Here is a 27,378-nt window from a genome sequence, read left to right on the forward strand (position 1 = left end):
AAAGAAATTCAACACATTTTTATCATTCTGAGAAGCTGACAGCGTAGCTATATTTTCAAAAGGCATCAACTTTTGTAAGGAACAGAGGACTGAAATGTTTAACCATTTGAAAGGCTCTCTACATCACAGTTTTGCTGCTTATACTCTTGATTGAACCAGGGAAACTAAAGAAGGTGTATTCTCTTAACACTACTTCAAACCAAACTAACACAGATTTCAACTAATACTTTTAAAAAGCTCCCTTTATTCTGTTCCAGATACTTTATTAAAATACAAGTTAATCTTGCACTATATATTAGAGCATTGAACCTAGTGGCAGTATAGTAAAGGATGTCAGGCTTTTCACTACAAAACCCTATTCTAAGCCACAAAAAAAAGAAAAAAAAGAAAAAAAAAAGAAAAAAATCCCTCTGGGCTGAACCTTGGAATACAAGAAACTTGAAAGAAATCCATTTTGTGGTTTTTGAATTCTAAGAGTGCAAAGAAAATTGATTTACAATGTTTAAGCGACTGTGCCATGCTTATGCAACTCAAAAAAAAAAGAAATTTCATGTTTCCAAACAAAATCTCACTAGTTTATTAATCTACACTATTGATCAAGCAGACTTGCTTTTAAAATTAATGTACTCCCCTCAAAATCTGAGATCTTCCACCCTTCCCAAATGTATTGTCTATTAATGAGAATTTGTACAAATGCTATGTATTTCCCACCAAACTCAGACAGACAACTCACAGGAAATATCCCAGATACATCAAGACTGTGCTCAAATGGGTAGACATAAGTGATTTAAAAAAGATATAAAAAAAATAGAAAAGGAAGAATAACGATGACAGCAACTCAGGAAATCATATGAAAACTGTCTGATTTGTGCTGTTGGAGGAAGAAGGGGTATTTGCAGCATGAGTGGCTGCTTCCTCCCTGCTCCCCTGTTTTGGAGAAGGCTGAGTGGGACTTTCCAAGTGTCTGAACTGTGCAGTAGAGGGGTGTGGAGTTTGCTGCACTGCTATGGGGGCGTCCATGGATGGCATCTCTGAGGGAGGAGAGCCACAGCAGCTCACAGACACCACTGCCCCTCACTGCAGGGAGACCACCCAGACAGGAGTTTTGGGGTCTGGAATCCCTTTGAAACCATAATACTTGGGTTAGAGAGATATGTGATATCAGCCCATCAGTCTCCAAACGTGGACCCATTTCTGCAGCTGGTGGTGCAGTTCTGTGTGGTGAATGCTCCTCACCATGGTCATAAACTCAACTCACCCTCCTGGTGCTTTTTCATCACCACCAACACAAGGCACAAGCCCCACGTTCTCCTTCTCCTTCTGCATGCTGGATTTAATCCAACACCAGCCAACCACCATGCCTGTAACTGCAGGATCTAATTCACTGCTCTCCTCTGCTGACAAACAAAGGTTGCCCCAAGGCCCACAAAATCCCTTTTTCTCCTTTCAGGACCAAATGTCCTCCCCTTTCCTCCCTCAGCTTGGACTCCTTTTAACTTTCTGTGTGCTGGAGCCATTGTAACCCCTGCCCTCTGATCAAACTCATCACAGAAGCTGTGGCTGTTTCTTCCCTGAAGTTCTGAACTCCTGGATCGATGGGCAGGTTAAAGGAGGCAGACATTGACTCCTGGCAGGGGAGCAAGGGCTGGATCCTGGCTCAGCCCTTGCACTGACACGCTCCTGCTGAACTCAATGGGAGTTAATCCGTAAAATGACTGGCTAGAAATTGAATCAGGATGTCAGAAGTCAGTTCTTTATCTTCACTATCCAAAACCTTTATTAAGTTCTCACTCAACCAAAACTTGGCAAAATCAATGGGGCAAATCTCAAAGTGCTTACTTGGTTTTTACAGCGTTAGGACTAAAGCAAATTTCTATTGAGTTGGAGCTTATTGGAGACAAGACTCAGGAAACAGAGTGAAAACCCCATGAGATGGCTCAAGAGTAATTTGAAGTTTTATCCTCAAAACCTTTTCCTCTCCAAGATGAGGGAAATGAGATATCTGCATCACTGAAAACCTTTAGATACGTGTTCTTGCCAAAAAACTTTCGCAGAAACCTTAGTTCTTCCTTCAGCACCGTTTCCACCAGTGCTGTTGCTCACCCATATAACACCTTCTTTTCACCCCTTCTTACAGCATGAACAAATACTCTTCACATTCCCTAACTCATTTTTGGGGTAGGAATAGAAAGGCTGTTGGTGAGGCAGATTTATAGCTGCAACTGATGCTCTTGTTTCTGATTTCCATGTCAGATCAGCAAACCATGCTCTGCCTCATCTACTTTTTGTGCCTGTGAATTGTTTGGTGCATGATATTGCGAGGGTTCTGTTTAGTTGCATTCCCAGCAACCTTTTCTTTCCTTCCCCTCTGCAGGTTTGAATTTCCAACTGTTGGTGACTGAGATTTTGGACTTTTTAACTTTATCCTTTTTCAAGCTTTTCAGTAATAAGCACTAACATGGCCAAATTAAATCCACTGGTACTAAAACTAATTTTAAGCTTCCTGGCAGGGCCAGGATGGAGTAGGGACAAAAATGCACCCATGGATCCTGCAAAGCTGTGATCCAGCTTCCACATTTTGGGTACAGTCCCTAAATCCTCCAACACAGTGTTTCTGTGTCATGATTTGTGAGAAGGCTTGTAACTGGCTTTATCAAATTCTGTACCTTTGATACTACACTGGCAAAGGTGCTGGTAGGAGTTCAATTACAGAATCCCTTGTTCAGTATGTTTGCTCAAAGGACAACAATGTCTTTCTTCATCTTACAGGTTTATTTTACTGCTCTGAACAAGGTTGCAAGGTTTGGAACTGCTGAAATGGAATCTGTCCTAAATAATCACAAAACGCGCCCTTTGCGATTTAATAATCTCGCAGAATAGCAGTATTTGTGTACACCCACTGAAATAAAATAGGAGCACAATCATCCCCTGATAGCATTACAGGGCTGATGGAAGTCATTCTTGAATTTAAAGGATATTTTATGCAGATAACTCTACTAAGTACATAAGGAATTTAGGCAAATAATGTCAACAGTTTGCTGAGACAAGAGTTCATTCTGAAGTGAAGCAGCTCATTTATCTCTCTCAGTAGTGCTCTTTGCACTATCCACTTTAATTTTCCAACAGAAAGGTGAATCATAGCATTATTCAGATAATCCTCCACAACCCCTCCCCTGGTCCCAAAATCAATACAAACTTTTGATTTGCCTTGAATTTTCTCCCTAATGTACAATGAACGCACACTTCCTACAATATGCAGCATTAGTGCCTCACATGGCCTTTGATTTGGCATTCTTTGAGCCACCTAGGAGCTGCCTGGATGCTCTTTCCAATGCAGACTAGGCAACAGGAGCTCTTACACTACCTCACCTTCATTTACCATCGGATATTAAGAAACACTGAAAAGACAATCATTATTCTTTGTCTGGTTTCTAATTTACTCTGCAACTAAAAAACTCTTTCTGGCACAAAATGCTCCATTCCAGCACGGATGCAAAGAATGACTTGCAGGTTGAGCAAGAAGGAAATGTTTGAATGCATGGATTGCTTAGTGTTCATACATTTGTGGTCTGACAGACAACTGCTATCTTTGATTTAAAACAAAGGAGAAAATGAGCTGTGCTGTGGCACCGTTGAGTTTATTAAAAGCAGGACTAAGCGAGGCAGTAAATTTCTCTGTGTCCCCAGTTCCAGGATCCTGTATCATGATACAGAGCTATTCTCCTGGCTCGCACTGTCAGCAAGACCAGATGGGTCTGATTAGTTCCAACCCAGAAATACAAATGGTTGACAGTCTGTATGAGACAACAGGGAACAGAGAATTCAGTGAAGTGAAATGCTAGAAACCTCCAATTGCACACAGATATTCGCTGCTCCTCAGGCTACAATAAAGGAAACGCCAGGAAACGAGGAAGTTTGGCACACGTTCAACAAGCGTGCTGAGCTAAAAGTACATGGCAATCCACTTACTGCATGGCTTCCTTTGTCTAATACATCAGTTACTTAAATATAGTTTAAATGCTAAATCCTGGTGCTATACAGACTGGAGAGAGGGGAGGAGTCCCCTGATCATTGATACGGGCATAATTACATTCTCTGTAGATGGAGCTGAAAGTCCTTGAGGAATAAGCCAGTTTTTTTCATTTATTTATTTTAGTGATGAAGAAAATCTGCAGAAATGTGCACCTCACATTTACACACTCACTTAGGAATTAGAGAAGCAAAAGATTAAGTCTGCTAAAACTGGTATTAAGAGCGTGGTATCCTTCAAATTGCTGCAATTCTGCAGAGCTGCTGAAATCCTTTCCTGTGATGGGTGGAATTACAAAAAGTAAATGATAAACTCTTAATAATTGTGGACTACTTGTTTTGTTTCATCAGCTTAAATTACTTGTAGAGTGTTGCACAGGAGGGAAGGCCCATCTGCCTCTGAATACTCACATGAACATTAGGAGACAGCAATAACTGCAGTAGGATGGATACTTGCTTAGGATTCAGTATATCAGAGCAGGTCTCAATTCCCCACTCTTCCAATCAGTCATTTCCTTCCTGTGCTATCTGTATTCCTGGAGATGCACTGAAGATCAGTGCTCTGCATTTGAGATCACGTAAATACCTCAGAGAGAGAAATATAATAATCTATTTCAAAAAAGAAAGGAAAAAAAAAGCTGCCTCAAGGACAGCCTGGGTAAGCTCTGTCTATTTGATTTAGAAAACACTTTACAGACTCTGATAAGCTCATTAGTACCAATGACTAGATATATGCATTCAAATCCCTGTAAATACAGGAGGGCAACATCGTGGATAAGTATCTTCCTTTTTTGTTTGATAAAGAGCTCCTAAGGATCACAGATTTCAGGATGCCTGGTTTCCTTCCGCGCTTCCTCCTCAGCAGCAGCGCAAAAACAGAACAATTGTTGTTTCATTTATCCTTTCCTGCTGGAAATGGAAATCCAGTTAGAGGAATGCAAGGGTGACACTGTCAAAATCCCCATCTTTTGCTGGGAATCTCAGTGTAATTTTCTACAATGAGGTTATCCTTCCTTCAACACAAGATGAGGAAAGCTGGCACAGAGCAGCTCGAGCTGAGAAGTAGCTGCAGAGAGCTCAAGAGCTGCCACTCCAGCCACCAGATGCCTTTTCACAGGGGCATAAACACTCCATCACACCGTGCTGCACATTTGTAAATGTAATTCCCACTCAATCAGCATGTTAATTCCAGCATGATTCATCCTTTCCACCCAAATAAGTTTACACTGACAGGTTTGTCAGGTACAGAAACACAAAGAATGACTGGATGCATGGTTCCTCCTCACTCAATACAACCAGATGGACCAACAGGTGAGCAGACAACAGCCTGAGGCCAGAAAAAAGCTAGCAAATATCCCTGCAGCAAGCAGAAGGATAACAGCTTATCACCTTCATTTTTGCACAGATTTTAATGTACACACATGGCTTTAATAGGATTCTTTCAAGAACCGATGGCAAATCATGAAATCTGGTATTTCTGCCGTGACCAGCCCCTAAAATGCTGTCAGCTCTACCCAGGAGACAGGGGTGTTACACAAATCCTACCCAATTCAGTGACAGTATCTCTGCCAAATTCAGGGATGCACAATCCAGACTGTGGCTGTAAGTCTTGTGAAATTCTCTTAGCCTTTTGAGGGGCTCCAGCCTCAGGAAAGATGTGACATCATTTCATTGCTCATTAAAAGCAAAGTGGATTTTACTACTCCTCCATGTCAAGAAAACCTGAAAAAGTCATCCCTGAAAGCTCTGAAACTGAGATACAAACATAAACAACATTAAATGTGTCAGGCCCCCTCACATCACTCTCGGGTTTGGAGGTCAGATGCCTGTTTTCCATCAGCAATACTATGACATGTTATCCTCCATGCAAAACTGCCTTAAAGTCATATCTCCAGTATTTACCAACTTCACTATTTACCTACTCCACACAGGGGTTGTGAGAACATCTGCAAATGCTTCCACAGTGTTTTGGATATGTCAAGTACTATATATTTTAAATATTATTCTTATTTGCATGTGACTACACAAACAAGCTGTATTTGATTGATCTCAATCAAAACAAGGCAAATGAAAACCCAAACCTGTAACTGAGGGAAGCCCCACTGATAACAGGAATAGTAATCCAAACTCCGTGCTGCATCATGCTTCAAATGGTCAAGTATGTTCTTCAGAATGAGTAGACATGACAATCAGCACATTCTGCCTGATTATTTAAATGAATCATTAAGTTTTTTTCTGAAAGTGCAAGGAATCTGCCAATCCAGCAGTCCCAAACACCACCCTTGAACGCTTGTGCTCACACACAAACTCAGCAGAACTCTGCCATTTATCACTGAAAACACAACAATGATTTGGAGATCAAGGGCTTGCATCTAGCACATCAGTCACGGGAAAATATTGTAGAAAAATCTTTTGAAATGCAGAAATGGTTCTTCTGGGTGACATTCTTCCTTCTTTAAATCATTAGGAATGATTTCAAATGGGCTGTACTTTATTGACTGCCATTATTGCTATTCCATTGAGTGGTATCAGAAGCTGTTTAACCCTGTCACCCTGGAGGAGGAGGAGTTAAGCTCTGCTCTCAGAACGAAAGAAAGGCAAACACCAGAGGTTAGAGGACATTCATACACAAACAAAAGGCACTACTCCTGCTCTGAATGTGTGCTTTCTCAGAAACCACCTGTAGCTGCCTAAAGCAGCTTTTCCAAATCCTGGTATATGAATATACACATATGCTGAAGGAAGAGTCCCTGAGAGAACTGGTTTCTACTGAAAGCAGGCCTTTTTTTTTTTTTTTTTTACTATTTTTTTTGTTTTTATCAGAAATACAAAGAAAGGTCAGAAATGAACTAGAACCATGGCTGCAAACTTTACACCTGAGTTGCCCTATATTTATGTGGGGCCTTTATCTGGAACCCTGGTTTGGGCCCCATTTTGAATTATTCAAGACAGAAGCACCGTATAAATCTGAGTTTAATAAAGCCAGGGGGATCTCTCCACCATAACATCATTACTATCAGCACAAGAGATGAGGGGCTTCACTGGAATACAAAGATGGAGAAATGCCTGCAAGAAAACCAGTAATTATTATAAAAGGTCTTAAAATCAGCTGCAGGAGTGCTTGTAGCGAGTGGCTGTAGCTGCACAAGATTAAATGTGCTGCCATAACCTGCAGCCCCTCTGACTTCAAAGGAGCAGGGCAAAGGCAGGAGGATGCATGGAGATAGGGAACTGGGCTGGGGGCAACCCCGAGTGCTGCTGAGCTGCCTGTCCAGCCTGCAAAAAGAAGGACAGGAAAAGAAAAGAGAGCACAAACAGGATGTCCAGGAAAAAGCAAAACTGCAGGGCCACACCTGTGGTATCACCTGGGCTTTCTCCCAACAGCAACAAACAAAAAGTTCACTTTGGAGAGAATGAATATAAGTGTTGTTATCTGGACCAATTTAAATATTGCATCCACATGTCCAGGAAAATCTCATGTATAGAAGCAGTTCATCTTTAACCCAGGTGCCTCCAATGAGCTGCCTTTGGTTGTGATAAAAATTCAAATCTACACCTGCAGGAAAGCAGGGAGGACAGATTTTGTGTTTGACCTCAACACAGTCACCCACAAGCTAATACTTCTACTTTATGAACCTAACTGCACTTCAACTGCAAAAGGGAAAGATGGAATAATTAAATTTAATTCAGGAATCCAGAATGAGGAACAGAAGGATAAATCTTAATAGGAACATGGGATTAATATCTTAGCATAAATAATAGTCTCAGGAATTGCGTTTTGATGATTCAACAGTTCTGCTATAAATAATTCACATCAATAAAAGAGAGATAACATCAAATTCAGTTGGAACATTGGTTAATCTGAGCATAAAGTGAAGGACTTCACTCAAACTAAAGGACAGCTATAAGTAACTGCTCTACTGTATGGGAATCAGCACTGAGTATTTTCTGCACATTCACATGCATTACAAATTGCTTTCCAAAGTTACAAAAGAGTATCTAAGGGGTGAAGAAGGATAAAAAAGCTGTCAGTGGATACAGCTGAAATGCCACCACTGTGCAACAGAAAATGAGTGCAGGACAAACCAGTCTGCTGGGGGATCCTTTGTACTCAAAATACTTTGTAATTTCTAACTTAGGAAAATATCTGTGTTCACCTGCAAAGTGTACTGACAAGGAGGGTATCATGAAATGAGCCCACACATCAGGACTTGCTGGTTGCTCACTTCAGCCTGAATTCATGGTTTCCACCTCGACAGCACAATCAGAGAATGGGCCACCCACACTAACAAAAATCCCTTGTTCTGAAAAGCATAGAAATATATATTAAATAAGCCAGGGAGCAAGAAGTCCAAGGTGGGGGGTGATGAGGCACAAAAGGATAAATGATTTGTCCAGTCTCATGGAGGGGTTTGGGGTAGGGCTTGGTGTCACAGCCAGGTTCCCCAGCTGCCAGGGTACAACACAGACTGCACAGAGTAACCTTCTCCCTGTCCCTGGGCTGGAATGTGACCAGCAACGGGATCGATATTAATAATGTATCTGAAAGGCTTATTATTTTTCAATGGTGCTCTTCACCCCAGGGAGGTTTCCTGAGCGCTTTAACAATTATTTATATATGAGAGTCAGTTTTCCCAAAGAAACGCAGCCATCCCTGTGATCCAAAGTGGCAGCTGTGCTGCAGTGCAAAGCAGGAGTAAAACTGGCTGGGGCCAGAAACTCAGGGAAGGGACTGCACTGAGTAGGAGCTGCGGGAAGTATTTAGGTAACAGACTGCAAGATTTAATTACACAAGTTGGAAGCCAGCCAGCAGGCACGAACAAATGTTTTCAGTGTTGTGTTTAAATATTTTAATTTGCTTTTTTTATAGATGCTACTGTAAAAATAATAAAAAATGGAAAAGGGTACTTGTTAGACAGAGCATTCCCAGCAAATTAAAAAAGTTGGTATTTTTATCCCCCAAAACCTTGTAAAATATATAAAAAGTTCGACTCCTATTGAGATTTCTTTGAAAAGAGGCATAGAGGCTTTGCCTAAAACACAAAACACCATCACTGGAAAAACAGGCACCACCATCACTGCAGCAATTAGGAAGATTTAATTTTTCTTTCTTTAAGCATAATAAAAGCCTCCTTAAGTCAAGGTTGCCTTGAATTCAGTAGATCATGGCTCAGACTCTGTGTCCTTACTTCATTGAGTAACTTCACTTACCAATTTTTTTTTCTTTTTTTTGTTGCCCAGCTCCTTCCAATGCCTTTTTTGATAATGAGCTGACACTCAGTGTGTCAGATCAGACCCCCTCTGTCCTGCCCCACCTGTGTCCCTGCACACACAGGGAAGCAGAGCCAAGGTCACCAAGACATCTGAGATCTTAATTAGCGCCGCAGGGCTCTCGGAACTGACCAGACGAGGTTCTGCTGTTCATCACAGCCCCGAAATTAGCTTTCATCTCCCAGGCTGATGAAGATCTGAAGCCCTGGATGTGGGCAGCTCTGTGACAGACCATGCATCAAAGGCACGCTGCCATGAGAGCCAGCACCAGCAGGGCACCACCATGGCTCACCTTGGAAATCCCTGCTCCAAGCTGGATGTTTCTCCTCCTGGACTAAAAGCTGCTGATTCCTGACAATGCTAGGATGGATTATCTTGGAAAGAGAGGTTTAGCCTTCTCTGGATTGGTATTAGGGCAATTAGAGATTATAGTGGAGATACCTGTATGTCCTATCTGCACGGAGAACAGAAATATGCAATATTTGGTGCATTATGTCTCAATGACAGATGAGGCTGGGATCAAACAATGCTAAGCATGCACAGCGCCCTTTTTACTGAGTATTGGGTCAATAACATATATTTATGCACAAATAGCATGTGTCAGGGGTGATTGATAGCACTCCAACCCACCCACAAAAGACTTCAAGGTTGGGCCAAATCACATCCCATAAATGACTTAAGTAATTTGTTTGCTTTCAATTTTTCATCTCACACTCAGCATTACCTTGACATCTGTCTGTCACTTCAGACTCAAAGAACTTCTTTAAGGAAAGCCTTTGTGTGGTGAACTTCATCAGACATCAATGGAAACATAGCTCTTTAGTGTTTTGAATATTTTGAACATCTTGGGAATGGGCTTACAAGAATGTGGATGTGCCAGGATGGCAGTCAGGATACACTTTTAACCATGCATGCCATGGGAAAATTTAGTTTTGATTGATAATGCAAAGTGTTATGATTTTTTTTTTTTCTTAAGAAAATGTAAAGACAATACCTAAACTTACAGGAACACATTACCTACTGACAAAACCTAGATTTTAAGGTGTTTGGGTATTTTTTTACTTTGGCTTTTTTAAAAAAATCTTTTCCCTGAATTTATTTCATTAGGGCCCATTCTGTCTTACTGTTCAGTGCTCAGACTGTACAAGACTTTGATAACCATAAAAAATTACTTTAGAAATCAGAAATAACAACATACTTGTGTGAGAAGCAACATGAAACACACTGTAGCTTGTTCGTCAGCAACAGTGCCGGTCCCATTTTCCATGGATTTAGTGGCCATATAATATATATATATGCCCATAATATCCCTAAGTTAGCAGCCATTTCAAACAAATCTGCTGTTTAAAAGTAGAAATGCAGAGAATTTCTTTCCAGGATCCCAGTTTTCAGGGTCTGTCACAGCTGAATGTCCTCATGTAACATATCCTACCTGTCCTGCTTGATGCATCAGAGAAACCCCTCTGCCAGAGGCACCTCCCTCATGGTTTCATGATTCCATATTCAACCAGGCTTTGGGTCAGAAGGACAAGCTTGGACTTAGGGGTTGTCAGCAGCACATGGAAGGTTCGGTCAACAGGACTTGCTGGGTTTCTTCCCCTCCCACCTCCCTCTTTGAAAAAAAACTGTGGAAAAGACAAGTAAGGGGTGGTGGAGGAACAGAGGAGGGAACAGAAAGCATCCACCTCCTCCCTCCTGAGTGCTTCTTGTCTCTGCTGCCTGCCCTACCTCCACCTACCCCAATCCTGCCCCAAAAGACCCAAGAGATGAGGAAACACATCTGATCCAGCCCCTCCTCCAGCCGAAGGCATCACTCATTCATTCCCTGGATGTCCTGCTCTCCTTGGTGCCAGCCCTTGCCCGTTGAGCTGAGGCAAGCTCCAGCCATCCATGCGCAGGAACCACGGCCAGGGCACCACAGAGCCCCAGCCTCAGCCCCATTTCAGCTCTGGGCTGCTCCCAGCCCTGCTGCAAAAACACTGCTGGGACCACCTCCCATCCCCCTTGGAGTGGTTGTTTACTTCTCCTAATTCAGACCTGAACTATGAAATATTAAGATGATATTAGGGAGAATACAGAAAAGTCTCTGAAAATAGACCAGTGCTGTAGCCACAGCTCTCACTGTTCTTCATACATTAATCAATAGTTCATATTTAATTAATTAGCACCAAGTTCACTTGGTGATGAAAGTAGAATTTCCATGAATAGGAAAATAAATTAATGTGAAAATCCAGCTACCAGGCTGTTCTAAAAGACTCTCTCCCACTGACTTACATGTGATAATAGATGTCCCGTCTTTAAATTATTAGGCTTTTTGAGCTTTTTTTAATTTTATTTTTTCAGAGGGGAAAAAAAGACAGCTCTTTTTTTTCCCCACCAGCTGGGCAAGAAGTACCTTAAGCTCTTATTGCAGCAGAGCCACCTGTCTGGTTTAGTTAGATGGTATCAGCAATCTGTGGATCAGCACTGACTTAGGAGCACACTTAGGATGCATCATAACTGCTCCAGACAGCACTCGAGTCTGGAAGTACAGAACATTTACCAATTAGAGAACCAACCCAAAGCATTTATTTCCAACCAGAAATTTAATAAACTGCTCATATACTATGGAGTAAACACCTCTACTGCTGCCAAGCAAAGTATATTTAATATTCAGCATCTATCTGCAACGTTATCATGTTCTCTTCATTAGAGCATCCGTTTTGTTAATTAGCATTTGCTCATGTGAGTAGTCCCCTTGACTTTAATTGATCCATTTTCATGAATACGCAGAACATAATTTTATAGTTAAAGAATTCAGTTCCTAGTGAATGCAGCAGCCACTGTTCTCAAAGTTTCATTCTTAGCATAATAAGGAAATAAAAATGAGTACAACACTTTTCATCAGATAGAAGAGAAATGTGTGTAAGGCAACAGTGGAAACAAGAATGAGTCCAAGACAAGATACTTGGCTATCAAATCCATTTTCCTCATTCCCTCACCACAGCAAAAAAACACTGGTAAGAAACACAGAAGTCTTGGCTGGAGATAAAGTTGTATCTATTATAATGGCAACTCCTTCACTAGCAGTGCTTGTGTTTTCTGAAAGGCCGAGAAGCCATCTGCCCTTCAAATGTTTGGAGTTAACAGACCACGAGATGGTGTGCTGAGAACTGAGGTTTCAGAAGAAAGGGAAACAGCACAAGCCCCATCTGTTTTCCGAGGATTTGTTCTCAAGCTCTCACTTCTCGTATCTGCTCTGTGCTTACAGCTGAACCTTCTTGTTTATACTCCTTTTTATTCTTCAAACTAAATGGATTCAAAATGGATTAAAGATTTTATTTTAAAGTATCCTGAACAGTAGGATGGTTCAGTAAGACTATTGTAGCTGAAATTTGGAAGCTTTCTTTAGGATGGTAATTAAAGATGGAAGCAGCGGTTTTCTTTCAGAACTCCTTATCACATTTCAAGAATATCAGATTACAGATGTAAACAGAGATAAGAGTTTGTGCCACAATGAACTCCTTCAGGCTGACAGAGTGGGTGCGGGCACTATATTGCCTCCATTTGTACAAACTGTTCACAGCCCTGGCTGGAAGTTGTTCCCATTTCACCACAGGCTTTATGTCTTTAATTTTATCCTTAATCCAGAGTTTAAGGACGCAGAGCTTGAGATCACCAATAAATCTTTAGGTTTATAAACTGAAAATGAGTCACTTTAAGTAATTCAGAGAGAATTAATATGTTTCAGGAAGCAAGTCGATTTAGTGGGCTAATTGCTGTGTATATTTTTTTAGAGACCACCTTTGAAAAGGTGCCTGCAATCACCAGGTGCCTTTAGAGCTTTCTCATGTGACTGATTAGAGCCACAAATCTAATGGGCTGCAAAACCAGAAATGAGAAATGCTGCTCTTTCATATGAACTGTTTACTCTGTGACCTTGCCATTCCTCCATTTTCAAATATAAGTGAACATTCTTCTAACAATGTTCAGCAAATGTCTAAAGGGACAGAGCTGAAGTTATATGAAATTGAAAAATAGAGGCCTCTTCAGACAGCACCTGCATCTAATCTGGATAATACAATAAAATATCACCCCTTTTTTCCAGAAAGGCATTTGTTCCCCAAGAGACTCACATCAGCTTTGGTGAGACAGCTGACCCAACAGCTGAAACAGCACAAAGATTATGGTCAGCATGTGACGCTTTTCCAACACATCAGGATTTTGATGCTTTAAAACTATTCCAAATCCCTATGAAGAGAAGAAAAGGAGAAAGCAATCTAACATGTCTTTGAAGATTCACTACAAAGTTATTTCCCTTAGTTTGGTAAAGAGGTAACTAGCAGACCAAACCAGAAAAACATTCCTTTCATGTGACACAGATGGATGACCTACCAATTCTGTCACAGATGACATTATGCTTTGATATATTAACTGTAACATAATATTTATCAGCTAGTGCTACAAATTGCTTTGAAGATGAAAAGCCCCACAAACCAGGTTTGGGTGGTTTTGAACACAATTTAAAATATATGTTTTGAAAACATTATTTTCTCAAATGAAATCTATTTTTAAAAAAAGCCTGGCAGAGTGGCATTACAGGAGCTTTTTAGGTGGAGGTGTAGGGATGGAGTTATGTATTTATCTGCATTAATTGGCAGATATAACCTAATGCATGTGCTCCACCACCTCTTGACCTGGCAAAGTCCCATTGACCACCCTAGAGAGAAAAACCCTTTGGATGGGCACTGCTCCATCACATGGGTGGCACAGCCTCCCTTGGTACTCTGCAGCACAGGAAGTTGGAAAACAGAGTCCTTGGGTTTGCTCACCCGTATCAGGAGCTGCTGATGTGCAAGACACCATTAGGATTATTGTTTATTACTGCATTTATCATAGATTAAAAAATAACATTCCATTCCTTGCCCTTTAGGACTCAGACACTTCAATTACCAAATTCTTGTACCACAGAATGCTGGTAAGGCACAAAGCATTCAATGAGACAGAGAGAAAAATAGCAAAACACAGGAAATTATTTACATAGCCAATAAAGGAAATCAATTAATTCAATGAGACAGAAGCTGGTAAATTACCATGTGAGTTGATGTAGCCTCTGGTTATTATCAATAGCCTTTTGAGAAACTGCCTTTGCTCCTGCTAGAGGAGGATGTCACAGGATGTGCTCTATATAATTCAGACACTTTGCAGTCTGCATCATAAACATATTGATTACCTCAGTTAGGGGTCAGGTAGGCAGACAATAAATCATTGTTTATCTGGCACATTTAGTCCATTGCTTTTGATAACTCCATGAAGGGTTTCCAAATCTCCCATGCAGTGTTTTCACCTGGATTTTTTTTTTTTTTTTTGCTTCATTATCAATGGAGCCAGACTGATGAAGATTTCCTTATGAAGCCTGAGAAGCTGCTTTGGCAGGTAGCAAAGTGGGTGACCAAAGTCAGTGTGAAATTTGAATTACAACTGAATACACAAAAGGAAGTGGCAGCTGCAGTAAGGAAAGCAGAATTGTAGTGAGCTGAAGAATAGGAGAGGGAAAAGTTGGGCTTGCAAAAATGGTCCCCCAGCTGGAATATTAAAGACAGATCGGGTGGCAACATGAAGACCTCCAAGAATATTCAGCCCTTACAGAACTAAGCTTTGCACTGCTATTTTCTTCCCAATCACAGGAGGGATGTATTGCTCCAATGGAAAGATGACACATGTTCCCTGTCTGTAATGCCCAAGCATGAAGTCCAGTTCCTGAACTGAAATTGCCTTTCTCATGCAGGGAGTTTTTGTATTTTCTCCTTCATATATTCCTCATTTTTGGAATATTTTCCTTTATCACTGCTGAAGAACAACAATCTAGGCAAGCAGAAATGAAAATAAATGCCTGTGAGATAAAGTACAGAAGAGGAGAGTTGTTTTTGGCCTCTCTTGTTTTGGTTTTGCTGGCATTCGTGAAAAATAAAATGTTCTTTAAAAGAATCTTTCTCAAACTTACAAGGCATGAACAGCTAAAGGAGCACACAGTGCTGGGCTCTATCCACATCCCTACCAGTGGGTACTGCATGACCTTGCTCACACCTTTCTGCCTCAGTTTCTCCAAGTGTAACAGCTGCACTGCTACTGACTTCCTGAAATGCCTTATTGCCTTAGTACCTACTCATGAAAAATACAATTACATGAGCTGAGTGTAATTATCAGTTTCTGAGCAGTCTCTGGAAGGTGGTGAGGTGAATCAGCTGACTCAGTAATGAAAAGTCAGTTTTCCTCCTCAAGGTGTTAGAGGAAATTGTTACCTGAAACATTTAGGATGTGACCTTCAAGAGAATTCAGCTCCCCAGAATTCCAATTTCTGGCCCATTTTTAGGCACTCAGAAACAACTGCATTTCCAAGCCAGCTTCTCCCACAACAGATCCCAGCATTTGCACAAAGGTTCTTCTAAAACTCCCCCAGCTCTGCTTCACCGGTGGGAAGGGGGACTCAGCTTCTCAAGAATCCCTCCACCCTTCATGAGCATCATGGAGCTGATTTCTGCATCTGAACCTGAGTACTTCCACATGGAAAAAAGGCAGCACATGCCAAAAAGCTCCACTCTTGCTCCAGAAAAAAGCCTGAGCACATGACAAATGACCATGGAGACATCTGTCCTCCTCCTGTACCTGTTTTAATCCTACAGGACAACTCTGCTCAGGGAAAGCTCTAACCACAAAAATTAATTCTCACAAAAAGACACAACGAAGATCTCAGGGCAAAAAAGGTGGTTTTTTTTTTGTAGGTTTTTTTTTTTTTTTTAAACCACAGTGTCTGCAGGGTCTTATTTTAGCAGGAAAGTGTTTTTACCCTGGAAGGGAAATGTAGTCTGGGGAGGGGAGCAGCGTTTAGTCACTGTCTGGGTGTGCAGGATACGTGCATACCCATGCAAGTGTGTAAATCTGATGCTGTCAGCAAAACTTGCTGTCTCCTGACAGACACCCTGTGCAGCCTTCAAAACTACTACAGTCAATCCTCTCACCTGTCAGCCTGAAAGATAACCTGGAGTGCTCTTCCCTTCTCTTCCTCCATGAAAACACCAGCAGAGGTACAGTTCTGTCACTTGGAAATATGAAGATTCTGGGATTCTCCAGCACAGCCTCTCTCCGAGGGGTTATTTTAAACATTTTTATCTTCCAGCTCACTTAAAACTCTAACAAATAAAACTAAATGATGGTGTTAATTTTATCTGCTGCTCCATGTACTGCTGCAGTCTTCAGTCTTCCACTGCGGTCCAGCCTCCAGCGGCGCAGGCAGCGGAGCTGGAGCAGCGGGCCCTGGCTGGCTTTACAAGATGCCTCAGCTAATAATCTGTCCATTTATCTTCCTCCACTGTTCTCTTCTGCTTTCCACGGGGTGGGGGGGGGGGGGGGTAACAAAAAAAATGTTCCCAAAGCTTTTTTTTTTTTTTTTTTTTTTTGGCTGCATACGTATGTCTATATAATTATCAAAGCATCACTTAACGTTGGCTAAGACAGATCGTGTCATTGAACAATTCATTTTCAGCACTGCAGCCTGGTATGACTGGGCCTTTTGGCATAATTGAATCCAGACTACTGCTGTCAAAACAGGGAATTTATGAATAATAAATTGATTGTAGCCAGCAAAGCTAAGTCTGAAAGATAGCGGGTTATGTCAAGGAATAAGAAGAAATTTAAAAACACAATAAAGATTAATTTAGAATCAAACCTCCAGTGCTTCCACAGTGGACAATAAAAGCAAATAAAACTGTCATTCTTCTATGACATAACTTATAAGTACCACAAAGTGCCTGAGCTCACAGACAGAAGTAAGTGAAGAAAAAACACATGCACATCTAAAATGTTAGTGCAAATATAAGATGCAATGTAATAATTCAACACTGTGGATGTTGACATAGCCCTGGTGGTTTCTAAGTTGGGTTATCACAGTTTACAGAAGAGGTAATGTGTTTTACTAGATCAACTGATATGCAGAACAGCAGCAGGCAAGTGTTCTGGCATGGCACGTGTTTGTGAGGTCTCTGAACTTCAAACAAGCACGGTTCAAGGCTTCTGTGCCAACAAAAGGCAAAAACAGAGATACAAAGGAACTCCACCCAGCAAAGAAACAGCCAGAATTAATGGCCACGACTGAAGGCAGAAAATAAGCTGTAGGGTGTGACTGTCTTTACAGCAAAGGCACTTAGGAGATGGAACAAAGGGTCACAAGGAGGAACACGTTCCCTATCCCATCGCTTTGAAACCACAACGAGCTGCCTGTCTGCAAAGAGAATTTTAACTGCACAGATGTTTCAGGAGCAACAGAGTCATGGGGTAAAATCCTGCAGCCTGTGATCTGTACGAGTCACTCAGTGACCTCCCAGCCCCTAAGGGCCTTGGACTGTGTTAACCTCTGCCTGTCCTGTGACCACCCAGGGCCCTGCCTGTCCTGGCTCCATGTGCAGTTCATCTGCTGAGAGGAGCTAATTAAATCAGCACTGCTGGTTCAAAGAGGGGACTCCAGCAATTTCTACTCATCTCCTGTTACTCCTGTTGTCTGGGAAATTGTTATCTTTTTAACTTTCTCTAGCTCCTGTCTGATCACAGACTTCATAACCCCACTAAGCCTCCATAATTGTTTGTTTCTGGATCCCTCTTGATTCAGAACTGGTTGGATTTGATGATCTTCAGCATTGCTTCAGTCATTGTGGAGGAGAGTCTACCAGGGCAAATACCTGCCCAAATCTCCAGCTTGCAGGTGCTCTGCAGGTGCTGGCCAAACTCCCTGTACATCACCTGCAGCTCAGACCACAGGAGTGGCAGGCATGGACTAACAGGAGCAGATGGTCCTGCAGCTTAATGGTTCCCAGGGAGCCAATGGACTCAAGGAAGGAATCATTAGCAACACATCATGTTGGTTTCATGACAAATTGTCCTCCAGGAATGTAAAGTTAACACAGGATCAGGACCTCTCCTCAGAACTTTGCCATTAACAGCTGGTCAATTATTCTACTTTTAAATAAAATGAGTAATCATAAGTGAACTCAATTTACACAAGACACACAGAAAATTCCGTAACTGCCTCAAATTAATCCTTCATTTAAAACAAAGTTCAAATAAGTTGAACAAGAAAAAGAATGGCATACCCTCTTTCACACGGTAAATTGAAAGTAACCACTTCCAAATCAGTGGATTTATGAAGATGGGTGCTAAAATAAGGAGAAAGCTGTTGGGATGAGGTCTTCTCTGGTAATATTCTGAATACACATTACTGACTTTTTAGCTGGCATGTGTCCTGATACCTAATAACACCCAGCCCCGTATTCCCAGCCTGGATTCACTGCAGTCACATCTGCAAAGCTCTGTACAAACCCAGAACACCTACAAAACTCTACATTTAAGCTGTTAATTTGAAAAAAAACCCAAAAAACCAAAAACTAACCAAAAAACCAACTCCACCATCTGCTAGTAAATGAAACCATGGGTTTACTGGCAAGATTTTCAATAAGGAAATGGTTCTCAGGACAAGATTGAGTCCGATGACATGATACATTAATTGGGGCAAACAGATTAACTTTCAGTCATTGCATTGGCTACCAGCCTGAAAACATTGGTGGATTTGGATACTCAGGTCAATTCAAAGAGCAAGAGTCACCATTTCAGGATAGTGAAAATAGCAGAGGCTTTCTGCAAACCTCTGTTGACTTTGCTGAGTACAAACTCTCAAAAAAGGAGCTAGAAAAGCTATCTATAAATTTAAATGGATGTCTATATTCAGAAAAGAATTGCTCTGTGCCCTGACCTCTTATCATAGCTGGTCTTATTATATTCTTTTTCAACGGTATTGAGTGATTCTATCATTATTAATAAGACATGTTGATATGACATTAATAAGACAAGCTATGTTCTCCCCCACAGCCTGACAGAATACAAAGTAGCTGATAGGCTTATGTTCTTCCAGAATTGATGGATTTTCTTATTCCCAAGTCTTTCCACTGCCAACTGCTCTCCCTTCTCATCTAAGAGGCCTGGAGAGAAGCAGGACAGCGTGGATGGGGATGGAATCAAACGTTGCACAAATTTATCTTTGCCCACCTGGTCCTCTCTTCCCTTCCACCCACTGTGAACATCAGGACAAGGCAGTGACAAGGGACTCCGTATCCCACGGAAAGAGCTCTGTAACACTCCCCCCTCAGCAGACTCTCTCCCTAACACACATATGTTTGACTTCACTGAAGAAGTTGCCAGGGAACCCAGCCATGATGGAAAAGCAAATCTATTCAGGAGGAGGAGTGATGCCTTCTCAAGGAAGGACCAAAATAGTATTAATGCTGGGTACACTTCCACCATCTTCTAGAGGAGGATATTAAAAGTGCTCTGCAAATCAACAGCCTGCAGCATCTCTCTTGGATAGTTAGGTACTCTCAATTTTCAAGGTCAAGCCTCACACTGTATCACAAAGATAAAAACTACAAAATAGTCAAGAAACTCTCTTCCATGCAGAGGACTGCAATTCATCTTTTTCCTTTTTTTTTTTTTTTTAATGTTCGGTTTTGGGGTGAACCTCAAATTTACAGTCATCAACAACAAAGAGAGACACTTTCAAGGAAATATTTCAAGGAACATCTATTCTCCTCAGAACCAGTGAAAAAGTCCAGATGAAACCTTATTTTGGATACTGTAATGCTCCTCACATCTCAGCCTTTAATGCTCTGCAGCTCTGGATGATGCTGGTCAAATTTTACCCTCTTTCACACTACAGTAAATCTAGGCTAAATCCACTGATTTAGCTGGAATTACTTGCATTTCAAGCTCATCTCCTAGAGCATGAAAATGTTTGTGGTAAAATGAGTTATTGTATTTTTCTCTCCATTAACACTGATGTGTTTCATGTAGCAAATACTGGACATAGTCACTGTGTGCAGCACCGATGATGAGGGAAATCAGTAGAAGATCAGAACTTAATTGTTAAATGATCTTTCGGATTGTCAGAAAATTAATGGCACACTGTGGGCCATGTAGTGCATGCCTTGGAAATCTCAGTGCAAGCTCCCAGCTAATTTAAATAATTTCAGTTTATACATTTAATTTGCTTTTTATGCAGACATTTAATTTGCTTTTGTTTTGTTTTTTAAAGAAAAACACCACGTATTAGGAATCTTTATGCACGCACATGTACATACACAATTTCCAAGAAAGTGCTATTTTCAAGCAAATTATATGAAATGTAAAATTAACAAAATGCAAATAATATAAACAATCTAAATTAAATATTAAAACAATGCTATATTTGAATGACTGGATTTTATTTTCATAAGAAGCTAAACTATAAAGCATTCTTACCAATGCAACACCCAGCTGTTTGGTGTTTAGCAGTGGAATAACATTATTCTAGTGCAGCTGCTGTTATTGTTTGCTGTATTTCTGCCAACTCGTGGAAGCCAGAGATGTTCGTCTCGCAGAGAGGGACAGCTCTGATGAAAGCTCCAGTTTGACAGATGCTCCCATCAACAACTTTGTTCCTCTGATTGACTACACGGTATTTTAGGCAAATTAACCTGTCCAAAAAAATTCTTTATTGCTATGCTTGTAGCACAGATGGAAATATGAACTTGACAATTCTGGGTACTGGCTTAGCAATTAACTGAGATGTTTCAATAGACTAATGAACTTTCATTCAAAGCATGCTCCCTGTCAGGAGAGGAGACAGGCTGTTGTTTGAGAAAGTGTTACAGAATGTCAAATAGATCTTGACAGTGATGCTACTATGAAATCTGAAATATTAGAAAGGCACAGAAAGGAAGTCATTTAACACCTTTATAATCTCGGGTGATCTGAGATGAATCTTTATTATCAAAGTCTGTAACTCTATCGCATTTTACAGTCCTTTTACTGTAATTCACACCCTGGATAATAACAGTTCTCAGTCACTACAGCTGTTCCATTTTGAATGGTCACCCATTATAGAAGAGGAAAGAAAAAAATCAAGCAATCATTCTTCTGTTTTATGAAGATGTTAACATCCAACTAAATAATTATCTAAGAAACTGTTACAGGAAACCCAAATTATCTGAAATAGTATGGTTAAAAGGAGAGCTATTCATAATTAGTGTATACAGATACATATCAAAAGGATTTATTTGCTTGGGGAAAAATGAATGGAAGGTTCTAGGGTAGACTGAAAAAAACATACAGAAATTACTTAAAAACATGCGTTTGATAAACTGAATTGACATTTCTGGGATCCAGCTTACACAGTGCATGTAGTGCTCTTAATGCAGGAACACTGGACAAATCTCATCCTCGATGGCCTAATTCCTGCATATTTCCAGCATGGGGGACAACAGGAGCAGGCCAGAGAGAAACATTTTGCTAGATCAGAACCCAAAATCTGATGGTTTTCCCAGCTATATTTTTCAATCCAATTAATTCAACACAGGCAATCTATTCTTTAATTTTTTTTTGACAGTTGCATTTTATTCCTTTTGTTGGGGAGGAGCTAAACCTGTCCCATTACAGTCAGGTACCTAACTCTGGGTAAAAACGTGCACCATGACAAAATATAATCCACTTTTCCCTACACACCTTGTAAACAGCTTCAATCTCATAATAAAATATTAAGGCTTAATATTGCAGTTGGTTCCTTCTGAGTATCAAGACTTGGAGTAGCCCCAAGCATGTCAAACATGCACTGGAAATGCTACATTTTTAAAGCAAGGCAACGTGTTAACTGATATTCTGCAATATTCAATCTAAAAGCCTTCAAACAGTTTTTAAAATTCTTGAAACCATTAACTACTTGATGACCTAATAGCACTAAAATGACCATTAAATTTTAGAGTGGGCTTTTTAAAAAGTCATCAATAAATAAAATAATATGAAAATACTGCTCTGCTGCTATATTTAATCCTACAACTGGAAAATTGCTTCTCCTACTTAATCTAACTGCAGTATTCCCACTGGTTTCAAAGTAATTCCACATAATAGCTTGTAACTTGGACAAGTGCCATACCAGAGTGATTCTTTGAGCTGACAAATTAATAAACCAGGTAAGATGGGCAAATAGCCCTGACCTGTGCCTCCCTTCTCCTTCCAGGTACACCAAGGGCAAGGTTGGATCTCTGGATGCCACTCATTCACAGCCCAACCCCTCCTCCATACAAGCCACTGGATAAATCATTTATCCTGACTCCTTTCTCAAACTGTTAAATGCTGCTTACATCTATTCCTCTTGAAATGATGCTCATAGCCATAAGTATCATAATTAATTATGCAGATTATTATTGTACATGACAGACCTGTTTCTTACATTTAACCATCAGAGCAAGCTGTTTAGCTATGAAAAATGGGAATACATGTTTCCAGTGCTCTTCTTTTCAATAAAGAAGAGGCTCACAGAAAACAGTCTATTTTTGTTGACCAGAATCAAATGGAAATGTTTTCTATCCACTGCTTCATAGGTTCCTTCCAAAATTTCCCGTTTCCCACAATTTCCCAATATCAATTTATGAATATTTCTTTATCTCTGGAGATGTAATACAAAACCTGAAGCAGTCAGAAGGCAAACATCCGTTTGAGCATCTTTCAGCTATACATGATATTCAGCAACACATTCCTCACCTAAACTGCTCACCCCAATGCCACTGGATCAAGTGATGAAACACCAGAGCTAAGAGCTAAAGGGGACAGTGCAATGCAAAAAAGGCTTGGGAAAGAGGTTCTGTGAGGAATTCCTCCAGCCAGAACAGGGAAGGTAGGCTGAATCCTTCAAGAGGAACAGCAGCCCTGTTAGCAGCAAGTGGAAGGTCAACAGAGAGCCCTGTTCAGAGGCAATAATAATGGGGATCTCTTTGTTTAAAGGTGATAGAAGAGCAAAAAGCTCTGAGGACCTTTGGCATCCTGCCGAGATCAGTGCAGTATTTGTGTCCCAATGCACCTGGTTTATATTCTCCAGCACAGTGGCTGGGGAGCAGGATGTCAGGCTGCCTCGCTCTGTCTGTGAGGGATGTGTCGTTGAACAGGGAGAAGTGGGCAGACGACCTATTGACTGCACAGATCGATTCCTTTCGTGATCCTGGCCCATGGAACTCTGCCAAATTTTAGCGCCAGTAAAATCATCTGAAATTCCCTTTTAACTTGAGGATGAGGTTTCTGGCTCTTTAAAGCAGCCTGCTCTGACATCAGGCAATGCAAAGACACTGCTGAAAGAACACTGCAGTGAAAGGCCAAGAAAAGTTCTGTTTGCCAGAAAGTGGAGTTGAAAGGCTTGCCTTGGGAACTGTAATCAAACAGCCACATTAAAGCAGTGCTGGATCTCCTGAAGTCCACAGGAATCCTCAGGAAGGCCCCGCTCACGCCCCAAGAAGACAATGAGTCAGCGGCTGCTCTGTTTGAAAAGCTCCTCTATTTCTCCCTCCATTTCATTCCTATCAGATCAAAGACCTGGTGACTGTCACATGCCTGGTGCCTCCTGAAGCACGGGGTGCGTCAGAGGGCAGAGGAATGAGCTCCACTACACAGGAGGAGAATAAAACTGGGGGGACTGGAGAGGGACTGCTGATGGAACATCAGCAGTGGAGAACCACAGCCCCACATGCAGCAAATGATGGGACCCACCCTGTGAGAGGACAGATCCTGGATGCACTCTGTGCTGTTCTGAAGTGATGGAAAGAGGAGAAGGCAGCATTACTTGAACGAGGAACCTATCTATAGCTATATAAACACAAATGTATATACATCAAAATATTTACAGCCATACGCTTTCGTAAATCACTGCGCTGCCTTCAGTCTGCAAAACATTGCTGGTGATTTCAACAGCTAATTACTTGGTATTTCCCCCCTCATTCTCCTAGTTCTTTATTCACTATAAAAATGACAGTTGTAACTTCTATAAAATGTTGATTCAATTCAAGACACTTGGTAAATTTACCATCACCCCTTCCAGAGCAAAATTAAGGAACGCCCTACCAACCTGTTCCTGCTTTATAAATAAATTGTACTTCCTGATGCAGAAATTAAATGTGTTGCTTGGGTAGGGTGGTGAACTGCAGGCAGACTTAAATTTTATGGAAATCTATGACAAACAGGCAAATAAGGATTCTTTATTTTTCATTTACCAAGTTCCATCTTTCTGTATGAGCAATATACCATGTAGAAGATGACTTTGAGCTTTTCTCTGCAGATAAATCTGAGATACTCTCCCTTATTTATTATTTAACTACTGACTGTTCAAAAAGCCCATTCCTAAAGCTGAACCCTAAATAATCTTTCTCCTTCATTTTTCACAACACAGCTTTTTACTTTCTAGAGTCATCAAACCGACAGCTACAGTCCCATTTTGGCTGAGATGGTAAAAAGGTGTTTCAGTGCTTGCTGCTGCCCAGTCGTGATAATTGTGGGTGTAAACGCATGCCCTTGTTTCAGAATTGGGAGTTGGAGGCTGCATCTTGCCCATCATATTTAATTATCACCATAAGCTCTCCTCCTCCTCCTGCCTATTCCAATGATGGATCATAGCTCATACTACATTAGCAAATTTTTTTTATGTGGGAACCATTTCCTTATTATGGCTTGCATTGTGCTTAGCACAGTAGGACTCTGTCCCTATGTGGCATCATAAAACAGTAAGCATAAAATAATAGTAGTAATTATGAGTAGAAAATAATTAGATGAAAAAGACTGTGACCTCCCAGTGACAAATCACATAAAACCCCAGTATGTAAAGCATTCAGGATTCTTAAAAGCATCAGCAGCAGCAGAAGTCATGCTGGCGACAAAGACAAGGCAAGAGGCCGTGGATGGAAATATTGTAATGCCCTCTGGGAGCATTTCCATCCACTGCAGACACATCTGTGCTCCTCTGTAATGGGAAAGACAGGCTCACCTGGAAGCTGGTGCATCACCCACAGAAGGAACATCTGTCTGCACCAAGTACACACTGAACGGGGAAGAACGCGGCTCTGAGTGCATCACCTCATTTGGAGACCAACACTGAGACCAATAATATGGGATTGAAGCACTCTCCTCTGAAAAACGGGGCATGGTCTGCATGCAGGAGCCTCCTGAGAAAGCTGCTTTATGCCACAGAACCTGCAGTGTTTTGCTCTGAACCTCTACTAATAAGTCAGTATTATGAGAGAGGCTGCTCAGCAATTCAGAAGATGACACATCAGGAAGCAGCGTGCACCTTGCAGAGCACTTAATGCTCCATTCAGACATTCAGAAACAGAAGCTTTTCAGAGAGTCAATGATAAGCCACAGCAGCCAGCCAGAGTCCTGCCCAGCATCGCTGGTGATGTCACACAACACAGCTCCCCTGATTACAATCACAGTTAAACACTAGACTTGAGCTGAGGATCCATCTCATGGTTTCTTTTGTTCAGAGGTCTCTGTGTACTTATTTCTCATTTTTCAGCAGACAACTTGAAAACACTAATAGAAAAGAAGCATCCCCACAAAGGCGATAATGAGATGGTGAATCTAGTGATTCTCCTGGAGTTCCTGTGAGCAACAAAAAAGGAGCTGTTTGAAGAAGAGGTTTCCATCCGAAACACAGAGAGTAATCTTTTAAATACTGCATTTATTCAATAAAAATATTTTAGCGAGGCTGCACAGGCTACATGCTCTCAAGGGAGCCTCTCCAATCCTCTGGGTAAAGAGTCCACAGTCAGTCCCAGCCAGGAGCCCCAGGACCACGCTGCATCTGTTCTACAGACAGAAGATGCAGGAGGTTTGACTCCAGCAGTTCCCATTCCTGGCGCAGAGGGCATATGTGGCTGTGCCACTGCAGAACACCTTCCTCCATCTCCACTGACCTGGCTCTATAGCAGCACTTTCTCTTTTCCCTGTAATACCTAGAAATGACCTATTTATTTGACATGTAGCTCAGTGCCTTAACAACTTTGCCATACGTGATGGAATTTCCATCCCCACTAATGCTTGGACTGTGGAATTATCAAAAAAAAACATTAAAAATATTAATGATTCTGTCACTAAATGGCACATTTTTTAATGGCATCTGCTGTATTAAACCAAGTGTGCTGTGAGCGAAAAGGATGTTTATTGAAAAGAATGTTTAGTTTGCAAAGCTTGGGTGCTGTCCAGCCTGACTGGCTGTATGCATTAAGCAGATCCATGTACAGAGATTGCAACACAATTTCCTCTCATTAGTGTAAAGTGAGTGACATTTTGAACTTTTGTGGGAAGACATGTTTCAAGAAACCAGAGAAGCTGGTGTCTGGAAGGTAACCACAGGGTCATTACTGCCACTGTGCTGCGTGAGAACTCAATGGCAGCTATAAAAACTGACCTAGGAGAGCATCCATGGAAATGATTCCTTGCCAGGACTAACAGCACAGCCTGAAAAGTGCACTTTATAACTTGGTCTAGAGACTGTTAACCAGCTATGCTCTCTCACTGCCATACCCTTCTATCCCCTTGAACACTGAGAAGGTGGTAATGAACCTTTCCCCAAAGGCACAGAAAATACATCCCTTTACCAACACCTCTTCTGGCATTGGGGAAGAGATGGTTTTGTCCAAGTCTCTGGGCTCTGCTTTGGGAAGCAGCAGCTGCCTTGCTCACTTCCACTGCCTCAGAGGCATAATTCCCTTCTTCAGCTGGAAAGAGGAAAAAGCTTTCTCTCCTTACTCCCTTCTTTGAAAAACCTCATACACAGAGTGCTATGAGGGGAGGACTGCTGGTACTCCACTGCTTCCCCAGAGCCCCAAGTTGCTGTAACTCAGCTGAGCACCATCTACTGAAACAATCGTTTGTTTATATTAAATCTTACTTCAAACATGGTAATGGTATCATTTTATATTTATACAGAGCTATTCATCCCAGAGGATCCCAAAATGTTTCAGCTACTTATGGGCAGCAGCTGTTTAATAGCGGATGGTATGAGTGCACAGCAGTGCAGGGCAGGAGCAGGCAAGAGCTCCACATCCAACAGAAACTGCAGGGGGAATTCAAGCAGGTGAAACTGAATTACCCAAATTGCAATTTAGCCAAGACGCCTGGGGCTAACATCTCTCTGCTCACAAAATGTTGCCCTTAACAATTCGGAGGGCATTCATCTGTTGACAAATAGAGAGAAATGTC

The 27,378-nt window shown here is 41.3% G+C and overlaps 1 protein-coding gene and 1 long non-coding RNA gene across 3 annotated transcripts in view; one reads left to right on the forward strand and one right to left on the reverse strand.

Annotated features, from left to right (window-relative positions):
• CDH4 (cadherin 4) overlaps positions 1-27,378 on the reverse strand; it is a 423,802-nt gene that overhangs the window by 226,671 nt on the left and 169,753 nt on the right. The window lies entirely within an intron of this gene.
• On the forward strand, positions 16,919-17,794 carry LOC137484450 (uncharacterized). The gene is made up of 2 exons (XR_011004869.1): positions 16,919-17,238; positions 17,471-17,794. It is a non-coding gene; the product is annotated as an uncharacterized lncRNA (long non-coding RNA).

The sequence above is a fragment of the Anomalospiza imberbis genome, chromosome 17 (assembly GCF_031753505.1).
Source record: "Anomalospiza imberbis isolate Cuckoo-Finch-1a 21T00152 chromosome 17, ASM3175350v1, whole genome shotgun sequence".
Taxonomy (NCBI): Eukaryota; Metazoa; Chordata; class Aves; order Passeriformes; family Viduidae; genus Anomalospiza; species Anomalospiza imberbis.